This window comes from Protopterus annectens, chromosome 6.part1, assembly GCF_019279795.1.
Source record: "Protopterus annectens isolate FY-2018-M chromosome 6.part1, PAN1.0, whole genome shotgun sequence".
Lineage (NCBI taxonomy): Eukaryota > Metazoa > Chordata > Ceratodontiformes > Protopteridae > Protopterus > Protopterus annectens.
The window spans coordinates 453843655-453862700 of NC_056738.1; the positions used below are offsets into that span (position 1 = coordinate 453843655).

General features: G+C 45.1%; 1 protein-coding gene across 2 annotated transcripts in view; it reads right to left on the reverse strand.

Moving 5' to 3' along the window:
- The window catches only part of BZW1 (basic leucine zipper and W2 domains 1), a 948791-nt gene that overhangs the window by 882424 nt on the left and 47321 nt on the right, over positions 1-19046 (reverse strand). The window contains exon 2 of one of the 2 annotated variants that reach the window (XM_044075877.1): positions 5634-5735. The exons of the other annotated variant lie outside the window; for it this stretch is intronic. The gene's annotated coding sequence lies outside the window, so the exon portion shown is untranslated. The remainder of the gene's footprint in view (positions 1-5633; positions 5736-19046) is intronic. 2 annotated transcript variants of the gene reach the window in all.

Below are 19046 nucleotides of genomic sequence, written 5' to 3' on the forward strand. Positions count from 1 at the left end.
CACTTACTCAAATAAATCTTTCGAGTGGAAGACTTATGGGAAGCTATCAATATATCTCTAACAGAGTGAGATAATTGAGGAAGCCTGGCTACGGTTGGAACTGGAGGAACCAAGCAGTGAGGTTCAGAGAGGGGAGGGAGCGATGAAACTGACCCGACTGGTGGATCAAAAGATCTGGAACTAGGTCCAGACTCCACAGTCGCTCCAAAAGAAATCGATGTAGAAAGGGGAACCACACTTGTCGAGGCCAGTAAGGAGCAATGAGGATCAAAGAGGCCTTCTGAGCGATAGCTTTCTGTATTACTTGAGAGATAAGTGGGTAAGGAGGAAATGCATACAGAAGTCCCCGGGGCCAAACTTGGACTAGAGCGTCCCTGCTGGGTTGGACTGGTAAAGGGAATAGAGTGAAGAATTCTCTGCACTTGCTGTTTTGGGGAGTAGCAAAAAGATCGCAGCAAGGCTGACCCCACTTGAGAAAGATTTCTCTCACTACAGAGTCTTTCAGAGACCACTCGTGAGGCATGAGTATAGCTCTGCTCAACTTGTCCATAATGTGATTGGACTTCCGGGATGTGTGTTGCTATCAGAAACGCTGAGAAGAAATCGCCCATTGCCACAGTCTGAGTGCTTCTCGACACAGGGGGTATGATCTGGTTCCGCCTTGTTTGTTGATGTACCACACTACAGACATATCGTCTGTCTGGATTGCAATCGTTCCCAAGGGAAGAGAGTCTTGAAGGGCTTGCAACGCTAAAAGCACTGCTCTCATCTCCAGAACATTTATGTGCAAGTGGCATTCGTTTGGTTGCCATGTGCCCTGGACTGTCCTGCCCTGATAATGCCCCCCCCATCCGATCAGGGAGGCATCCGTTGTCAGAGTAGCAACTGGAGGAGGTGGAACAAATGGTCTTCCCGACAGGAGCTGGGGGGAAGACATCCACCACATGAGATGCTTTTGCGCTTGCGTGATCATAATGGTGTGAGACATTGGAAGTTCCTGGTATGACCATTGGGTAAAAAGCATCCACTGAAGGATCCGCATGTGGTATCTGGCCAATGGAAGGAGAGGTATGGCCGCCGCCATGATTCCCAACACCTTTAGAGCTAACCTGGCTTTGACTCTGTTGTTGTTGAGAAGAAGTGACACCAATTTGTGAATGTCTGATATCCTTTGGTTCGTTAGCCTTGCAGACATGTTTATAGTATCTAAATTTGTGCCCATGTAGGTAATAGTACGACAAGGCGACAAAACAGACTTTTCGCAATTTATTGAAATACCCAGTTTTTGACAAACGCGAAAAGTATAATCTCTGGCCATCAGAAGGAGATGCTTGGTGGGAGCTGTGAGAAGCCAGTCGTCCAAATATGGAAACACCTGGAATCCTTGTCGTCTCAGGTGAGAAGCTACCACTGCCATGCATTTGGTAAACACCCGGGGGGCAGTGGTGAGACCAAAGGGCAGGGCCCTGAACTGAAAATGACTGGTTCCCAGCCTGAAGCGGAGGAATCTTCTGGAGCGTCTGTTCATTTTTATGTGATAGTACGCATCCCGAAGGTCTATAGAGCACATCCAGTTTCCTTTGCCCAAAAGGGGAAGAATGGATTGCAGCGTGACCATCCGAAATCTTGTTTTCTTGACTGATTTGTTCAAGACACTGAGATCCAAAATCGGTCTCCAGTCCCCTGTTTGCTTTGGAACTAAAAAGAACCTTGAGTAGATTCCGGATCCTTGTTGGTCTGCTGACACTGACTGAATTGCTCTTTTTGCAAGCAGTTTTGAAATTTCCAAAGCTGCTATATCCCTTTGAGCGGGTGGAACATCTGGAAGGGATTTTGACTGATTTGGAAAACGAAGAAAGGGGATAGAATAGCCTTGAAATGGACTGTACCCATTTGTCTTGAGTCAGGGATAGCCAGGCTTCTGGGTACAGTGACAATCTTCCCCCGACTGCCTCCGAAGATGGGCAGTCGGGCAACACCTCAGGGATGCTGAAAGGGCTTGTCAGGAAAGGCTTCCCGATTGCCCTGGTTCTGCGGACCCCCTGCCCCTAGGCGGCGTCTACCATTGTTATTCCCACCTCTGCCTCTGGTAGGAAAGCGACTGTCGTCAGGCGAAGTCCCTTGAGATTGTTTACGGAACCACATCTTCCCACCCTTCTGGCCTTTGGGGTAAGGCCTAGAAGGAGTCGAAAACGGACTCAGGCGGCAGAAAGGGTCTTGCCATCAGTCTCGCACCTAGTCAGGGTTTCTTTCACTTGAGGACCAAAGAGATGATCCATCAAAAGGGGAGTTCGTGAAAGACGTCTTGAAAGGGTCCGCAAAATTGCATAGCCGCATCCAGGCGTGCCTACGTAAGGCTACACCTGTCCCTCTTGGCTCTGCTCGCTCCATCGGCCGCATAAGAGAGGAGGCGCATGGAGAAGTTAGATATGGAATTAAGGGTAGCCAGCTGCGTGTTCATTTTATCTTGGAAACCCGCAGCTGTAGGATCCTTTAACATTTCACTCGCTTCCTTGATCAAGTCCCTTTGAAGGCGAGTGAAATGGCACAGGTAATTCAGCGAGCGCATGGTAAATGTCGCTGAGGAGAACATCCGCTTCCCGTACCTATCCATGGACCTAGATTCCTTGTTAGGTGGATGGACAGGCACTGAAGGATCAGCCAGTTCCTTCTTTGTGGCAGCAGCTACCACCATAGCATCCACAGAAACTCCTTTTGATAAAAATTGCTTGTCTGATGGAGCTGTGATGAATTTAGAGGGTCTCCTGGGAGTGGGGTCCACTGAATCAGGAGCCGTCCATGCCTTCTTAGCAACCACTTGCATGAGGGGGTCGAAGGGTGGGGACACCCAGGAGGTGGAAGGACGAGAGCCAAACGCCTCAAGATACACAGATTCGTCCTCCGAAGGGTTGAGGGCTGGCCAATTTCCCTCTGTTTCAGGATCTCCAGAATGTCTGCAAATGAGACATCTGCAGAAGGAGAACGGGGGGAACACACAGAACCAACCAGATCTGTGTCTGACGTGATCGACTCAGGTGAGTCAATGTGTTTCCTCTTGCACTTCCTCTTCCGAGGGGGCTCTTCTGCCAAATCAGGAGAGGCCTCGGAAGAGGATGAAATCCCACAGGGGCTCCTGAGGAGCTGGCGCTCGGCGGTCCGGCATGAGCCAGTGAGTCGACTTACCCTGAGGCAGCATAGAGGGAGGGGCGGACGGAGCCGACTGTGGAGTAGAGCCAGGCTCTAACACTCCGCATGACCTCGAATGCACCCCTGTCAGGCAGAGCCAGAGGTCCCCGCTCCGAGGAGCTAAGAACCCCCCTCGGCACCGACAGTGATGGCTCCGAGGTCGATGTCGGAGCCGAACTCACCAGCACCGAAGCACCGAGAGGGAGAGGGGGGGTCGGACAAGGGTCCGATGCCACTCACCCCCTCGGAGCCGACGAGGGAAGTCCGGCGCCGAGATTCCTCCAAAGAAGAAAACGGAGCCGACGACAGAGCCGAAGACAATTGTCTCGGCTCCGAAGTAATCCCAGTCTCGGTTCCGACACGACCCGGCTCCGAACTCAAAAGAGTCGAAGGAGGAAAGAGTTGGACCGGGGCAGGCACCGACTGATGAGTCGGGCTCTGAAGCATCTGGGCTAGTGCCTCGGACTTGAGTAGTCGACTCACCACTCTCTGAAGGTCATGATCGGACAGCCTCGATGACCTAGAGGAATGAGACCTTTGGCTCCGTTCAGACAGCAGGGGAGATCCTGGAGCCGAATGAACGGAGCCAAGAGGTGACCTAGACCTCTTTCTAGTTGTCGGCTCCGAAGGTCTGGTCGGAGCCGACACGGGTACCTCAATAACCTCGGTTCCGGCCGGAGCCGAGGAAGCCACAGAAACTGTGGACTGAGACTTATTGGCTCCAGCCGGAGCCGATAAAGGCAAAGGTTGAACAACCTGAGGTCTCTGCTCAGAAGCCGGAGCCGAAGACCTCGATGCCTTAGAGGGCTTCCCTGTTGAAACTGACAGGGAATCCTCTGGCTTCAATAAGCCTCTCAGAATCAACTTGTTTTTTCTTTCCTGCAGGACCCTGGGGCTGAAGCCATGGCACACAGCACAGGTGTCCTGCAGGTGCAAAGGCCCCAGACAATAGACACAAGAAGTGTGAGCGTCTGTCAGACATTTTCTGACAGCACGCATCACACTTCTTGAATCCGGAGACCTTTGCTTCTTTAGACATTTCCCTGACAGGTGTACACAAACACACACCCAAACACACAAGTTATACCCTGTCAGCAAAAAATAATAATTTTAGTAGTAATACTAGAATTTAAGTACAATAAAATTAAAGTAAACTACACAAACACTCCACTAGGGAAGGGAAGGCCTAAGGCCCAAAGGAAGAACCAAAGGTTCTTTTAGTAAAGAAACGGGAAAAATTAGGGTCGGGGATAAAGCTTTATGATCTACACTAATCTAGGAAGAATTTAACTTAAAAAGGGGGAAAAAGAGTAACTTTTAGAAGAAAAAGCTAACACTCACCAGGAACCGGTAGAAGCAACCAACCTCGAAGCTGTAGCGGCAAACGAGATCTGAGGTAACTCTCGCCTAGCATTGTGGGATATAAGGGGAGCCTCGAGCCGGTGGAACCAACTCTCGAGCTTTTAGAGTGGCCGAGTCGGAGCCGAGGTCGGCTCCGAACCCATCCAGCAAGAATGAAGGCGAGAGACAACATCAAGGATTTTTTAGCTTTTTTTTTTTTTGCAGAAATACACAGAAAATGAACATTCTATTGGTTTTACGTATATAGAATATGCAAGGACAGGATCCTTGAACATAATGGGGACATTAACTGTAAAGAATGCCCTGGCTACACATCAAGGAAACAGATTGCACACATTAAAGTTTGTTATTCAAATTGTCCACCTTAATACAAGTGGGGATGACATAGAAAATTAAACTGAAAGTATTGAACAAAAATGGATTCTCTCTGAACGCAGAGAGATATCCTGGTCTAGATAGTACAACATCTTTAAAACCTTTTTTGAAGTCTCGCCATCTCAGGCGTTTAAGTATTTTTACAGCCATCTATGTAAGCATATGCATTTCTCATACACACACTATATATATATATATATATATATATATATATATATATATATATATATATACATACATACATACATATACATATACACACATACATATACACACACACCTCTGACATGTCTCTATGCTTTAATATGCACTTCTACGAGTCCTATATGAGCCTTTTATGAATTTTTTTATGCTCTAATATGATTTATGAGGTCACCTTTAGAAAAATCTCTCTAAAACATACTGCTATACGTGAGTTCTCCCTGCATATGCGTTTAAATGTAATACATTCTCTATTTATAGATATTTTGCATAGAAGCTCTCTTAAACATTTTAGAGATGTTTTCATATATACTTTTACTGATGTACATTTATGGACTGCTTTTAGATAAAAAATGGTTTTATATAATTTACTATAGTATTAGCTTGTCTTACTTATAACAAACATCCGATTCCTATCGGCTGATAGCCAACATGTGATATAAACTGGTTGGATAGATGCTTAGTCTGATGAAGCAACAGGAGCAGTCGTGAAAGCTCCGTTATTTTACCTTTTATTTCTTTGCGCAAGTTTGGTGCAGCTCTTTTTCAGGAAGTCAGAGGATCAGAGGACCAGACAAGCTTCTTTCCAGCTTTAGGCTGCAATGCATTTGCTTAAATATAAGAAAGTAATCGCATGTTTTAGATGAATGCCATTCCAGAAACTGTCAGTTTCTTGAAGTACAGTTGTAACCCTGACCTCTCATACCATTAATCAATCAATTTCCCTTCCATCCATGTTTTCACATCTCTGAAGTACCACATACAAGCACATTAAACCTTTTCTTAATTGGACCAGATTTAGCACTCTCTACAAACTATTTTGGCCATCTTGGAAATCCAGCATCATTTTCCTTTAAGGAAAGCCACATGATGTATTAAGACAATTGCAATAAAGGTAACAACCACTCAAATGTTATCTTAAGTGCCAATCTCAATCCCCCAGCATTAAGAAGTGCTACTACTGGCCTTAAAAGAACACAGCAGAGGAGAGGATCAGAGAGTACTATTTCTTCAAAACAGGTTGCATATACTAGGCCATACTTGGCAACAGGTGGGCCATCTTTGTGTAGGTTTTAATTCAGTGTATACTCATTAAAACTAGGATGAGCAACAGTAAACGTTAGTCTTTCGGCATTTTCCTGGTAAGGCCTCGCCATAGCGGAACTCCGGTCTGCTGACTGGCAGTAGATTTTTACTATACGCAGAGGTGCCAGCTCGACACCCAACCTTCAATGAAGGCAAGCCCATTTACGCACGCATGTCTTTCAAACGCTACCCAACCACAGGGAGGACATGTAGACTCCACAGAAGGCACTCCCAAGCCCAGCCAAGAATCAAAACGGGAGAACCTCTTGCTGTGAAGTAGTTTGCGTCTTTCGGCTTTTTCCCCAGTTAGGGGTCGCCACAGCGGAACTCCGGTCTGCTAATGTTTGGCAGTGGATTTTTACGTACCGGGTTACCAGCCCTGACGCACAACCTTCAACGAAGGCAAGCCCCATTCACATATGCCTCCACACAGAAGACGCTCTAGCCGAGAATCGAATGGGACAACGTCACTGAGGCGACAATGCTACTGCAGCACCACCACCGCAATATAGTGCTACGCCTAAATCGCAGGAATTGCAAGGTTTGCCACTAGTTTCTTCCTCCACCCCATATTACACATGGGTTTAAATGCCCAGAAACAGCACAGTACCTTTAGACTTTACAACCATTTGCCCTGCAGAGATGGCTTCATTTTTTAAAACACACAACAGCATTTCTGGAAAGTCTTGGCATGCTGTCAAATGGGCTATTTTTTGAAGTTCTCACCACCTAGAGTCTAGAACTGTGCCTTACTCAGATCAAACACACTAGCTGTTAAACTAAAATGATTCAAAATATTTTAGACTAAAATAAGGTCTGCCGCCTCAGTAAGCGTACAAGGGAAGGTCTGACAACTGTAATGGACAGATTTAGACTACCTTAAATGCCAGATACTTCAATAATTTGTCAATTGTTTAAATGTTCAACTTAAAAGTAGCTCACAACTGCAGCAAACCACTAGCGTCTTTCGGCTTTTCCCAGTTAGGGGTCGCCACAGTGGAACTCCGGTCCGCTAACGATTGGCAGTAGATTTATGTGCCAAGTTGGCAGCCCTGACGCTCAACCTTCAACGAAGGTAGACCCATTCACGCATGCCTCCACACAAGACACTAGCTGAGAATCGAACAGGACGTCTTCCTGTGAGGAGACACTACCGCAGCACCACCAAACCACTAATTCAAGAAAAAAAATTAATGTAGCTTCCTCAGGCCAACATGCCCTTAACTTTCTGCACATTGCTGTACATAAGGTATGAAGTTTGTGTTGAATCAAATGCTTTGCCTGAAAATTCGGAGAAGGCAAATGTGTAAAATCAGTGTGAAATCACAGAACAATCACTGGGAAAGGGATCCTGTGACTAATATTCAACAGCATTTAACCAAAGTAATTTGGCAACTATTTTACTGCAGAGACTGTATACATTCAAGACCATAGTACCTCTGTATACTTCACAAAAGCACTACTAATTTACAGTACAGTCAAAATGATTAACAGGATAAAAATGCAGAAGCAGTCTGGAAAGAAAACATGGTCACTACAGATTACCTAACATCATATTACTAAGTGATGTGGGGGCATCAGGAACGAAAATAATAAAAATTCCCTCCAACACTGTGGCTGGGATCTTGCATCTTTTAAAGAAAGCAGCAAAGATGGAGTGGGGCCCTCAACTTGGCAGAAACACTCCCATCAATTTCTTCCAACACTTTCTGGTACAGTACAAGTATGCAAGTCATAATTCAGAGGATCACAGCCAATCAGTTGTAGAATAACAAGTCATATAAAAAAAAAAGCTAGCCAGAACTAAACTAACAACTCATGCTGTCAAGGCTGGGTCAAGAGCTACTTAGATGAACTACAGTCTTTCAAGCAATGGCAACAACAGCCTAGCATAAATTAGATTTCAATTACTTTCCTCTCCTATGCTGCCTCAGACAACATGCAAAGCCAGTAATGTTTGCCAGTGATCAATAACAGCACTGCCCCCCCCCCCCCCCCACACACACACACAAAAAAGGCTATACAGAAATCTGAAAAGCAAAGATAATGGGATCCCTACCATGTTCCACACTGGTACAAGACCTCACCTAATGCTGTCATACACATTCAAGTCACAAAATGAGTGGAGGTGGGTGGAGAAAGGGGAGGAGACAGGCTCAGGGCAGTGCAAGGGTGGTGGTTTCAGCTCTTTTTGCCACTGTGAAAGGTGGCAATTGTCATATGTATGGAAGGCTACCTATGTTACAGCCCTTCTCATAATGGCAGATATACTGACCTTTTCATTTGTTAGAAAAAGCAGCTATCAAAAATTAAAGTTGTGATGTTAAAGGAATTTTAAAGCCCAAACAGGTTAATGGCCATCAAGTCCTCAACTGGTGCCCTCACTAAATAGAAAAAAAATGTGCAAGCTTTTAGCTAACAAGACAGTTCCCTAAATGTAGCTTTCACCGACACGCAGTTCCCCAAATTCCTCTGAATACACTTCTACACCTACCAATACAGATCTTACTTTACTCCTACAAAACAGATTCATTGTGCTCATCTCACTCAACTTTGCATGACATGATTAATATTCATCCTGAGAACCGCCAATCATTAATTTTACAGCAGTTTGTCTGAGCCTGTCAAGATGACCTATAACCCAAAAAGCCTTTCACTTCTGTCTTACCTGGTACGTGTCCCCCCACCTCCTGAACTCTTATTTCCATTTCCACTCTTACATTTCCCATTACCTAGAAAGCTACTAGTACCTTATGTTTCACCATACAGCTCATGAAATGCCTTGCAAAGACTAACCAACTTAAATATATATTCAAAGACTTAAGCTTCCCACTCATCCACAAACAGGTGTGCACACTACCAGCTAGAATACTCCTTGAACTATTCGTTCAGTCCAAAACACTGTAGGATCTCAATGTGTGATGACCAGAGGCACTGAGTTCTTACAAAAATTAATTTCAGTGAACGAAATGAGAATTATTCCCGCATTTTAAATGCAATATTCAGGCATAAACTATGAGAGGATTATGATCGCACTGCCGATCATAACTTGTTTACGACAGACATGGATATCAAGAAATTCACCCCAAGAACAAAGCTAGAGGACAGTCCTGGCATCCATTTAGAGAACCTATAATGCAGGATTATGATCTTTGAGACCATCATAATTCCTTGTAGTAGTGCATGGAGCTGTCCATGAATTTAGTCACATGGGAAAATATATTTGAAAGCCCTAAAAGACTTGGTGGACTAACAGTTACATTTACACTCAACCTTTCATGCTTCTCAACTGTCCAGTTTTTGGAGAAAGTCCAGTTAAGTGCTTCATATTTTAGTGCGTTCCTTATATACAGTTGTGGTTTTCAGAAAAAATGTAGAGGACTAAGTGACTAAATGAAATCAGAGTTTGTATTCAGAAAGCAAATGCAATCACTTCCTGTTATCCTAGCAACTTTCCAATTTTTTTGAGGAAGTTAAGGACATGTTACTAGCGCAGACAGCAGGATGAAACAAACTGTACTTCTGCCACTGTCCTTTCCTAGGCAGTCCTGTCAGATTTTACTGCAGAGCGCTAGACCTAATCTTAACTTTAGCAAGGGATGCTTAAAATTCAAGCCTGGGTCTTGCGTCATTGGTCTTTCAGAAAATCTAAGTGTAACCACTGTACTAGACAGACAAGCAACTAACACTAATTATAGAACTGTTAGTCAAAGCGACAAAAGTACTTGTGAATGAGTGCTCTGATCTAAAAAGCACTATTCCATTCAAACCATCCAAAACCTCAACTCTGATTTCAGTATTTTTCCAGAAAAGTGGAGAAAAGGTGCTCCCAGAGATGGCCTATTATTCAATTTATCTATTAAAAAAGTATAGCTGTGTACTCTTACCATAAATGTAGATGTTAGAGTGTGTTCACTGTTGCAGTCATGACTGTAGGGTTCTTCCTGCCAGCAGCAGCCCTCGATCGGCCAGAATCCCAAAGTCTGGATTGGGCGTCAGCCGAGGTTGCTTTTATCCTGACGTCAATGCGCCGGAAGTATAAAGACCTCCGCCGACACCATTACCCCAGTTTTTCTTGCCCCAGATGTCAGGTGCCTAAAACCTCAGCAGCCAAAATACCTCATAACAGGCAATACTCAAAGAAAAAACAAGAGGGGGTAGGAGGGAGGGTAACTCAGACTGCAACAGTGAACACACTAACATCTACATTTATGGTAAGAGTACACAACTGTACTATGTCCTTCGTGGCTCACTGCTGCAGTCATGACTGTAGGGTCGAGTCGCAAAGCTAAGAAAGGGTGGCTGGAGGAGAAACGGAAGGAGCAGCCACAAAACCGGCCCTAGATTTAGAATAGAGAGGGAGGTTGTAATGCTTAGAAATATTATGCACAGAACTCCAAGTAGCAGCCTCTAAAACATCCTTGGTAGGAACCCCACAAAGAAAGGCTGAAGTAGCCCGGGTAGAATGAGTCCTAATATGAACAGGAACTGGATTGCCAGAAGAGCAACAGAACTTGAGGCAGTGGGCAATCCACTTAGAAATAGTTTACTTAGTGATTGCTTTCCCTAGAACAGTAGGAGCATAAGAGACAAACAATTGGTCAGATTTCCTGAATATCTTGGTCCTGTCCAGGTAAAAACGAAGCTGCCTGTGCACGTCCAAAGAGTGCAAAAGACTTTCTTCCTCACGGAGGATTAGGATAAAAAGTAGGAAAATGAATACTCTGATTCCAGGCCACTGCCGGAACCACCTTAGGCATAAAGGTGGGATTAGTCCTTAGGGATACCCTGTCCTGATAAAATAATGATGGGTTCCACAGCCATGAGTACTTGCAATTCCGAAATTCTTCTAGCAGAGGTTATAGCTAAAAGAAAAGAAGTTTTCCAAGACAAAAATTTAAATCCATGGAAGCTGCAGGTTCAAAAGGAGACCAAGTTAATTTTTCCAAGAACTTGGTTAGTGGAGGACAAAGGACTCCCCTTGTTCTGGAGACAGGCTTCAGCCCACCAAAGAAACTCTTGCTGTAGACGAGGCAAAATCGTGATCACCATTTCCAAAACTGTGGTAATGCTGAGACCACACACACTTGAGGTACCACTGTAGTTTCCTCATATGCAGTCTTGCATATGGTATTAGGAGAATGCAGGAAGCCATGTACCTAAAGCCTACAGAACCTTTCTTGCAGTCAACTGTCTCATTGAAGCCAGGTGTTGGAAAGAAGCTAGTTGCGCTTTGTCTGGTGTCAAGGAAGCCATTTGGGTTGTAGTACTCAGAAGAGCACCCAGGAAAGTAATTTGTTGTGTGGGCACCAGATTTGACTTCTTTAGATTCACTGTGAATCCGAGATACTGTAGAAGATGCTGCACAAAAGCTAGATGATGAAGTAGAGTGTCTGTCATCCGCTTGAATAAGACAGTCGTCCAGATAAGGGTATATTTGAATCCCCTTCTGTCCGCAAAATGCCATCACTGGTGCCAGGCACTTTGCAAAGACCCTGGGCGCAGTAGATAAGCCAAAGGGCAGCACAGAGAACTGGCAATGTTTCGAGCCCGCTTTGAATCTCTGATACCTTCTGCACTCGTGCCTTTTATGAATATGCAGGTAAGCTTCTATAAGTCCAGAGTCACCATCCAAGCGTTCTTGCTCAACATAGGCAGCAGCTGCTGCAGAGTGAGCATCTTTAATTGGTACATCTAGGAAGGTGTTTAGTACGGAAAGGCCCAGAATTGGTCTCCACGAATTTTCCTTCCTGGGAACCAGGAAAAGTCGAATAAAAACCTTGCCCTATTTCTAAATTTGGTACCAATTCTATGGCCCTCATAGCTACGAGGGACTGAACCTGCAGTTGTGCCTCTGCCCATTGATGAACTGGCAGATCCGGCCAACCGTTCAGTTTTGGCAAGGTGTAGAATAAAATCTGTAACCTCTTGAAACTATGTCCAGAACCCATTTGTCCCAGGTTATGCAGCCCCAATTTTGATAGAGAGAAAGCTTTCCTCCCAAAGGTGCTTCCAGGAGAGGAGCCCCTGGAACCAGAAAGGGAGAGACAAAGAGTTTCCGGTAGGGTTGAGACTTATCTTCACCTCCTTTGGGAGAGGGGGCAGGCCACTGCCTGTACCTAAAAAGGGTTTGTGCTTGTCCCCTACCGCTGCAACGCCTGAATCTGCTTCTCTGATGCCTGTCCGAGCTTGGAAAGGACCAAGGTTTAGCTGGCCAGTGCCTGCTAAAATCTAGGAGATTGCACCTGTAGAAAATCCTTAACCGACTGCATAGATTTGGCTTTTTCCTCTATTTTCTTTAATACCTCATCAGCTTTGGTCCAAACAAAACATCGTGCTGGAAAGGGGCATCCAAAAGCTTGGCTTTAACCTGATCCGGCAAGCTTTGTCCCTTTAACCAAGCATGTCTTCCAATAACTGCGCCAGTCGTTGCAGCCCTACAAGAAGCTTCAAAAGAATCAAAACCACAATGCAGTGTATGTTTACCCACCTATTCAATAGCATGCAATAAATCCTGTAACGCCTTACCATCCGCACCAATAGAAACAGCTGACATCTTTAGTTTAAATACAGACAAAAAGGTATTGCTGATACTTCAGCATATGAAATTGACAGTTCAAATCTCTAAGAATGTAGCAGAAGAATAAACTTTACCTCATCTTTCCAAAGCCCTGGACTCTCAGCAGAGGGAATAGGATGTTTAGCAGAGGCCGCTTTAACACCCTTAGGGCCCTGAGAAATTGTTTGCGGATCAGGTGAAAGATTCTTAAAAAGAAACTTGAGAATCTGGAACCTATAATACCTATCCAGTTTGATTGGTGCAGGGGGAAGCTTCTGAAAAAAACATCTACAATGTCCAATACAGGGGGAATAGCATGAGGCTTATGCTGAGGGCGAAGAAAATCCCTAAGCCTTTTCTTGGTTTCAGAGAATTCCTGTCCTTCCCAGTGAAAATGCTCCCTCATATCATGCAAAGTTTCACCAAAAGAATAATCCACAGGAGGAGAGGCTGAAGGAAAGGAATCTTCAGCATCAGAATCCTCATAAGGAGGAAAGGAACAATCCTGCTCAAGAAAGAAGCAGAAGAAACAGACATTTGGTCTGAAGAATCATAATCTGACTGTAATCTAGGCTTTTTGTCAGGAGGGGGGATGAGAACCCCTGATCATAACAAATCTTCAGCCATCCTAATTATCTGCCTTTGAGGCCTAGGACCCTGTTCAAAAGGTGTCTGCTTGCCATTTCTTTTTAGTTGGAGCCTTAGTCATCGTCTTAGAAAGCAAAACTGAATCCATATTTACATGAAGCTGTGAAGGCCGGAAAACTCCCACAGAAGCCGGTATCTGCCTACCAGCTCCGGACCCAACTGAGGGAGTAGTATCCGAAGGTCCATTCCCTGGCAATTCTGAAGGCCCCATCAGCTCCAGAGTTGGTACAGGCAAATGGTTCAAGAGAGGCAGACAGGGGCTGCAAAGGCGCCTCACTGACAACAGACGAACCAGCAACTGGCAATAACAGAGTAATATCCTCTGCTTTGGACCTCGGAGGCCTGTATCTTTGCACCTCTTACACAACAGAAGCCGGAAAAGAATCCGAAGACATATTATAATGAAACAGTTTACCAAAATAGTAGAAGGCAAAGTTGTACCTACGCCCAATAGTACGCTGATTAAATCTAGCACAAAACCCACAATTAGCAATGCCGTGGTCAGGCCCCAGGCAGGGAATACAATAAGAGTGAAAATCCCTAGGAGGTATTTGTTTCACACAAGAAATACAATTATTAACTTTGACATCTGACTGGAGCAAGAAAGACCTCCCCAACGGGGTAATCATCTTATAAAACAAAAAATCCTGGAAGTAAATCCAAAAACAGACAGGAGTAGGCCGACCGGCATCAGCGAACTGCTCAGGGCACAGTGCAGCAAGAAAGACTGGGGTAATGGCGTCGGCTGAGGTCTTTATACTTCCGGCGCATTGATGTCAGAATAAAAGTGACCTCAGCTGACGCCCAATCCAGACTTTGGGATTCTGGCCGATCGAGGGCTGCTGCTGGCAGGAAGAAGCCTACAGTCATGACTGCAACAGTGAACCACGAAGGACATCTGCCTATGTGCTTAGTGATTCTGAAAAACTGTTCTGCTAGTACTCTGACATTTGTACTCTACTTATGCAACTTTAACCACTCTAGTATCACCTGAAAAAGTGTCATGAGCAAAGTGGGACTACCCATTTAAATTGCAAGGAAAACTCTCAGATTTGGAACCACCCATGATGTAAACTAAAGAGCATCTCTAATGCCCTATTCAAACACTAGGCACTGATCTATTTGGCAGAAACAGCTAACTGCATGAAAGGAGCCAAAGCCGTGCAGCTTCTGTTAAATTTAATGGGAAGTACACTGTCACACATCCCATGATACCTCTGTAGTCGTAATACCTCTGGCTGCCTACATCAATCTGTATTTGAACTGCAGCTTCAAATATTTGCCACTTTCAAGCATGGATGAGATCTTAGCCAACCCGCAGTCCTTCCAAAGCCAGTCTATAGCTTTGCAAAATCAGGACTAAATGAATGCGAATCCCTGTTACTGTAGACAAGGATCCATAAAAAGCTTCACTTCAAATATGCAGGACTAGATAAAGACGGACAACACACCAGCAGAATGCAGCCAAGCACCCCCGAAGCTATACAGAACAATCTCCTCAGGAAGACTCTGTAAAAAAAGGGAAAAAATAAAGCACAGAATCTCCCCATACTGGAGGTTTGTCAGTGCTTTTAGAAAGTTACCAAACAGTGTACTGGTCATCTGCTTCAACAAGTACTGACCATGTAAATTACATTTTTGACAAACTACCACGACAGTTGGAGAAAAACCCTTGCTTATAGCCAATTTAGTTATGCGGGTACATAAGACATAACCAAGGTCAGGATACAGGTCTAAAGTTATACCCAACAGTTAACCGCAAATACAATTCTCCCCAAAAGAGAACAGTGGATGCTCAACACCACAGGAATACTGCTACATCCCACCAGTTTTTCCAAGATGAAAGACCTGCACCACCAGTACACAATATGGCTGCGAGATGTGGGATGTAGCAAGCCTCTAGCATGCAAGACTAAGATACTGTACAGGAAATAGAATAGCATGGTATGCATAACATTTGGCATAGCTACCAAAACCACACTACATTGCAGGAAGTGCAGCAGTTTCGGAGGCTGGTCATTTGCTCCCTGCATAGTTCAAAGATCCCAAGTAAAAATACGGCCTAGCTTAAATATTGTGTTAAGCAAAATTCACAACATATGCATAGTCCAGCTCTTAACCATACCATGATACTTGCATTTGTGTTTTAATACCCATCTAAAGACAGCCCTGAGAGCAATGTTCAGGTGTGCATATAGCTTAGAGCTTTTATCGCATCATGATCTCATTAAGCTCAATGAGCTTCTTTCGGCTTTTCCAGCCAGGGGTCACCACAGCGGATTGCCTGTCCGCTCATTATTGGCAGTGTAGTTTTACTGTGTTAAGTTGCCAGCCCAGTGGTCAACCTTCCACAGAAGGCACACACACGCACTCACGCCTAGGGCCAATTCAGAGTGTCCAATCCACCTACGGTGTATGTCTTTGGGACGTGGGAGGAAACCGAAGGAAATCTACGCGACCACAGGGAGGACATGCAGAGTCCCCACAGAAGACACCCCAGCCGAGGAGCAAACCAGAAAACCTCTTGCTGTGCAGCAGCAAATGCTAACCTCTGCACAACTGTGGCTGTCCTCATTAAGCTCAATTAGCTATTTAGTTAAATTACACTTCCCAAGTTTCCAAGCATAAATGCTTCTTTAAAGTAGTTACATAGGTTCATACTAGGCTATCTGCCCTAGGGCATTTATAAGCTTAGCCAGAGTGTTTGGCTTTCGCCACCCATTTTAAATTAATTTTGCTATGCCCTTTTTCGAGGTTAGTATACTGTGCCTCTGTCCAGTGACAGAAGTGATACCCGGGGTAAACCTATGATCTCCCATCCACTCAAGATTCCTCTTGGAGAGGAAATGAGGGACTCTGCCTAACCTGGACTGGGATTTTATTCCAGAGTGAAGGGAGCCTCTGGGTTATGAATCTGTCCCTCCAGCATGTCCTATTTATTTCAGTGCTGAGGTTCAAGTCTCTCGAGCGCGTAGCTCGATGGGATTTGGATTTTCTGAGGTGCAGCATGTCCATTAATTCCGGGTTGGATATGGCTTTATACATCAGGCACAGATCGCCTCTGAGCAGGCGGTATACCACTGAGTAGAGCTGGAGTTTCTTTAACCGGGCGGCATATGGCATCTGTTTGAGCCCTTTGATCCTCTTGGTGAGGTACTTTTGGGGTCTTTCCAGTTGCTGCAGGTGTCTGGTAAGGTACATCCCAAAAGGGGCAATGTACTCAATTATGGGCCTGATGAGGGATGAGTAAAGAGGCACGATGACCTCCCCTGATCTAGATGTGGATCCCTTCATGATTAGGTGGGCTATATAAAATGTTTTTCTAACCACTTTGGCCACGTGGTTGTCAAATGAGAGATTGCTATCAACATGGTTCCCCAGGTCCCTAATTACTACTTCTGTACTTAATGGATTACCACCTATGTGGTAATTTGTGGGCACTTTGTTTTTGCCAAAGGGGATGACTATACACTTTTTGGCATTTAGCTTGAGGCCATAGCTCTGGCACCAGTTGTCTGTTTCTATGAGGCCCATTTGGAGGATGCTTGTGTCGGCTGGAGAGTTGATTATGACGCCCAGTTTTGCAGTCATCTGCAAACGTTGTCAGCCACAGTCCTTCCGTGTTGGCCTGTACCTCAGAGAAATACATTGTTTGGTCCCAGGACTGAGCCTTGTGGGATGCCACTTGTAACTGGTTTTGAGTCTGACATGGCTCCAACAATTTTAACCATGTGGGTTCTGTACTTGAGCCAGTTTGCAAACCATCTAGTGACATAGGGGTTTATATTTAAGCTGAGCTTATCAATAATGCCAGAGTGGGGTATTCTATCGAAGGCTTTTGCGAGGTCCAGGTAGGCTGTGTGGACCACTTTCCCCTCGTCAATGGCCTTTGTGACTGTTTCAAAGAAATCGACCAGGTTTAAGAGGCAGGATCTGCCCTTACAGCAGAACTGGGTAGGATCCAGCGTCTGTAGGTCCCCAATATCTTTATGAGGTCCATGATGATCCTTTCCATAGCTTTGCAGACAAAGCTAGTCAGGCTTATGGGGCGATAGTTTCCAGGATCCGTTGAGGCACCACCTTTGTGGAGAGGGATCACTGTTGCTGTACGCCACTCTTTGGGTACACATCCTGTAGTAAGGCTGAGACTGAACAGTAGTTTTATGTTTGGGTTTAGTTCTTCTTGGAGTTCATGTAGGATGCAGCCCGGGACACAGTCTGGTCCCATTGATGCTGTGTTTTTTTGCTTTGGATAGGGTGGCTCTTACCTGAGCATCTGAGATGTCAGGGGGGCAGCACTCTGCTGGGATAGATATTTGCCCTTTAGGTGGTGGTGGTGGGGGGGAGTTTGCACTGAACCTGTCAGGTAGGATGTTGGCAATGTCTGTGGGTTCGGTGCATTTGTCATTTTAAACAAATTCTGAGCATATCTGGGAATTCCCACCCAGGTTCCTAACAACTAAAGAAAGCCTTGTTATTATCCTTAGTGTCCTGTACAATTTTTCTCTCGAAGCTGGCCTTAGACGATTTTATGAGTGCCCGTAGTTTTTTGCCAATACTGATTAGAGATGCCTTCCCTTTTTGGGATTTTGCTCCATCATGTAGTAGCTTCCTCCTTCTATTGTATAGTTTATGGCTGGGGTCCACCAGACAGGACGTCTGCCTTTGGAGGATTGTGTCTTGGTTTTATTTGGGATTGCATGATCCATGCATTCCTGAAGGTGTTCATAGAATGCATTTATAAAGGATTCTGCGGTCTGGGCCTTATTTTCCACAGGCCCGGGGGCTTTGAAGGATTCCACCTCGATTTTGAGGAGTGTGAAATTTGCTTTAGAGAAGTTTCACTGTGGTTTCTGGGCAGGGGGTGGGGTTGGGATGTGAATATCCAGTGAGATTAGTTTATGGTCTGATCTTACCAGTGAGGGATACACTTCTGGTCTGGAGCATAGAGTCCCCATGTTGGTGATGATCAGGTCCAGTATGTTTTCCCTCGTGGGAGTGGTAACAAGTTGTTCCATAGCATTTGAGTTGATAAATTCTAGGAACCTTTGGGCTAGGGTGTTGGAGCTAGAGTAATGCTCCCAGTCTATGTTTGGGTAGTTGAAGTTGCCCAATATAATGGTGTTTGGAGAGACCTTCATATTTTCCAGTGTTCTCAGGAAGGCCGAGTGAGGTTCCTGGGTTTGGGAGGGTGGTCTGTAGCAGGCTATAAACTGGAAGGCAGTTTTACCCACTGTTAGTTGCACATGGATAGTCTCTGATGCTTCATGCTGTGCCACTAACCTGGAGGTGTGGGTATCTGACGAATATTGATACCCCCCCCTCCTTTTGTGGTTCGGTCCAAGTTTTGGGTCCGAAAAGCATGGTATGAGGTATAACCTGGTAGTGCTGGGTGCTCTCGGGAGCCTTGAACCATGTTTCTGTTACTGCACAGATATCAATGTTCTCCATGCTAAGGAGAGTTTTGAGTGCGTGCATCTTGAGGTTTAGACTTCTGGCGTTGAGTAGCATTACTCAGTTTCTTATCCCTGGCGTACGGCAACTGTGGTCCCACTCCACAAAGGTGGCGCCTCTACGGACCCTGGTAATTACCGCCCCATAAGCTTAACAAGTCTAGTCTGCAAAGCTA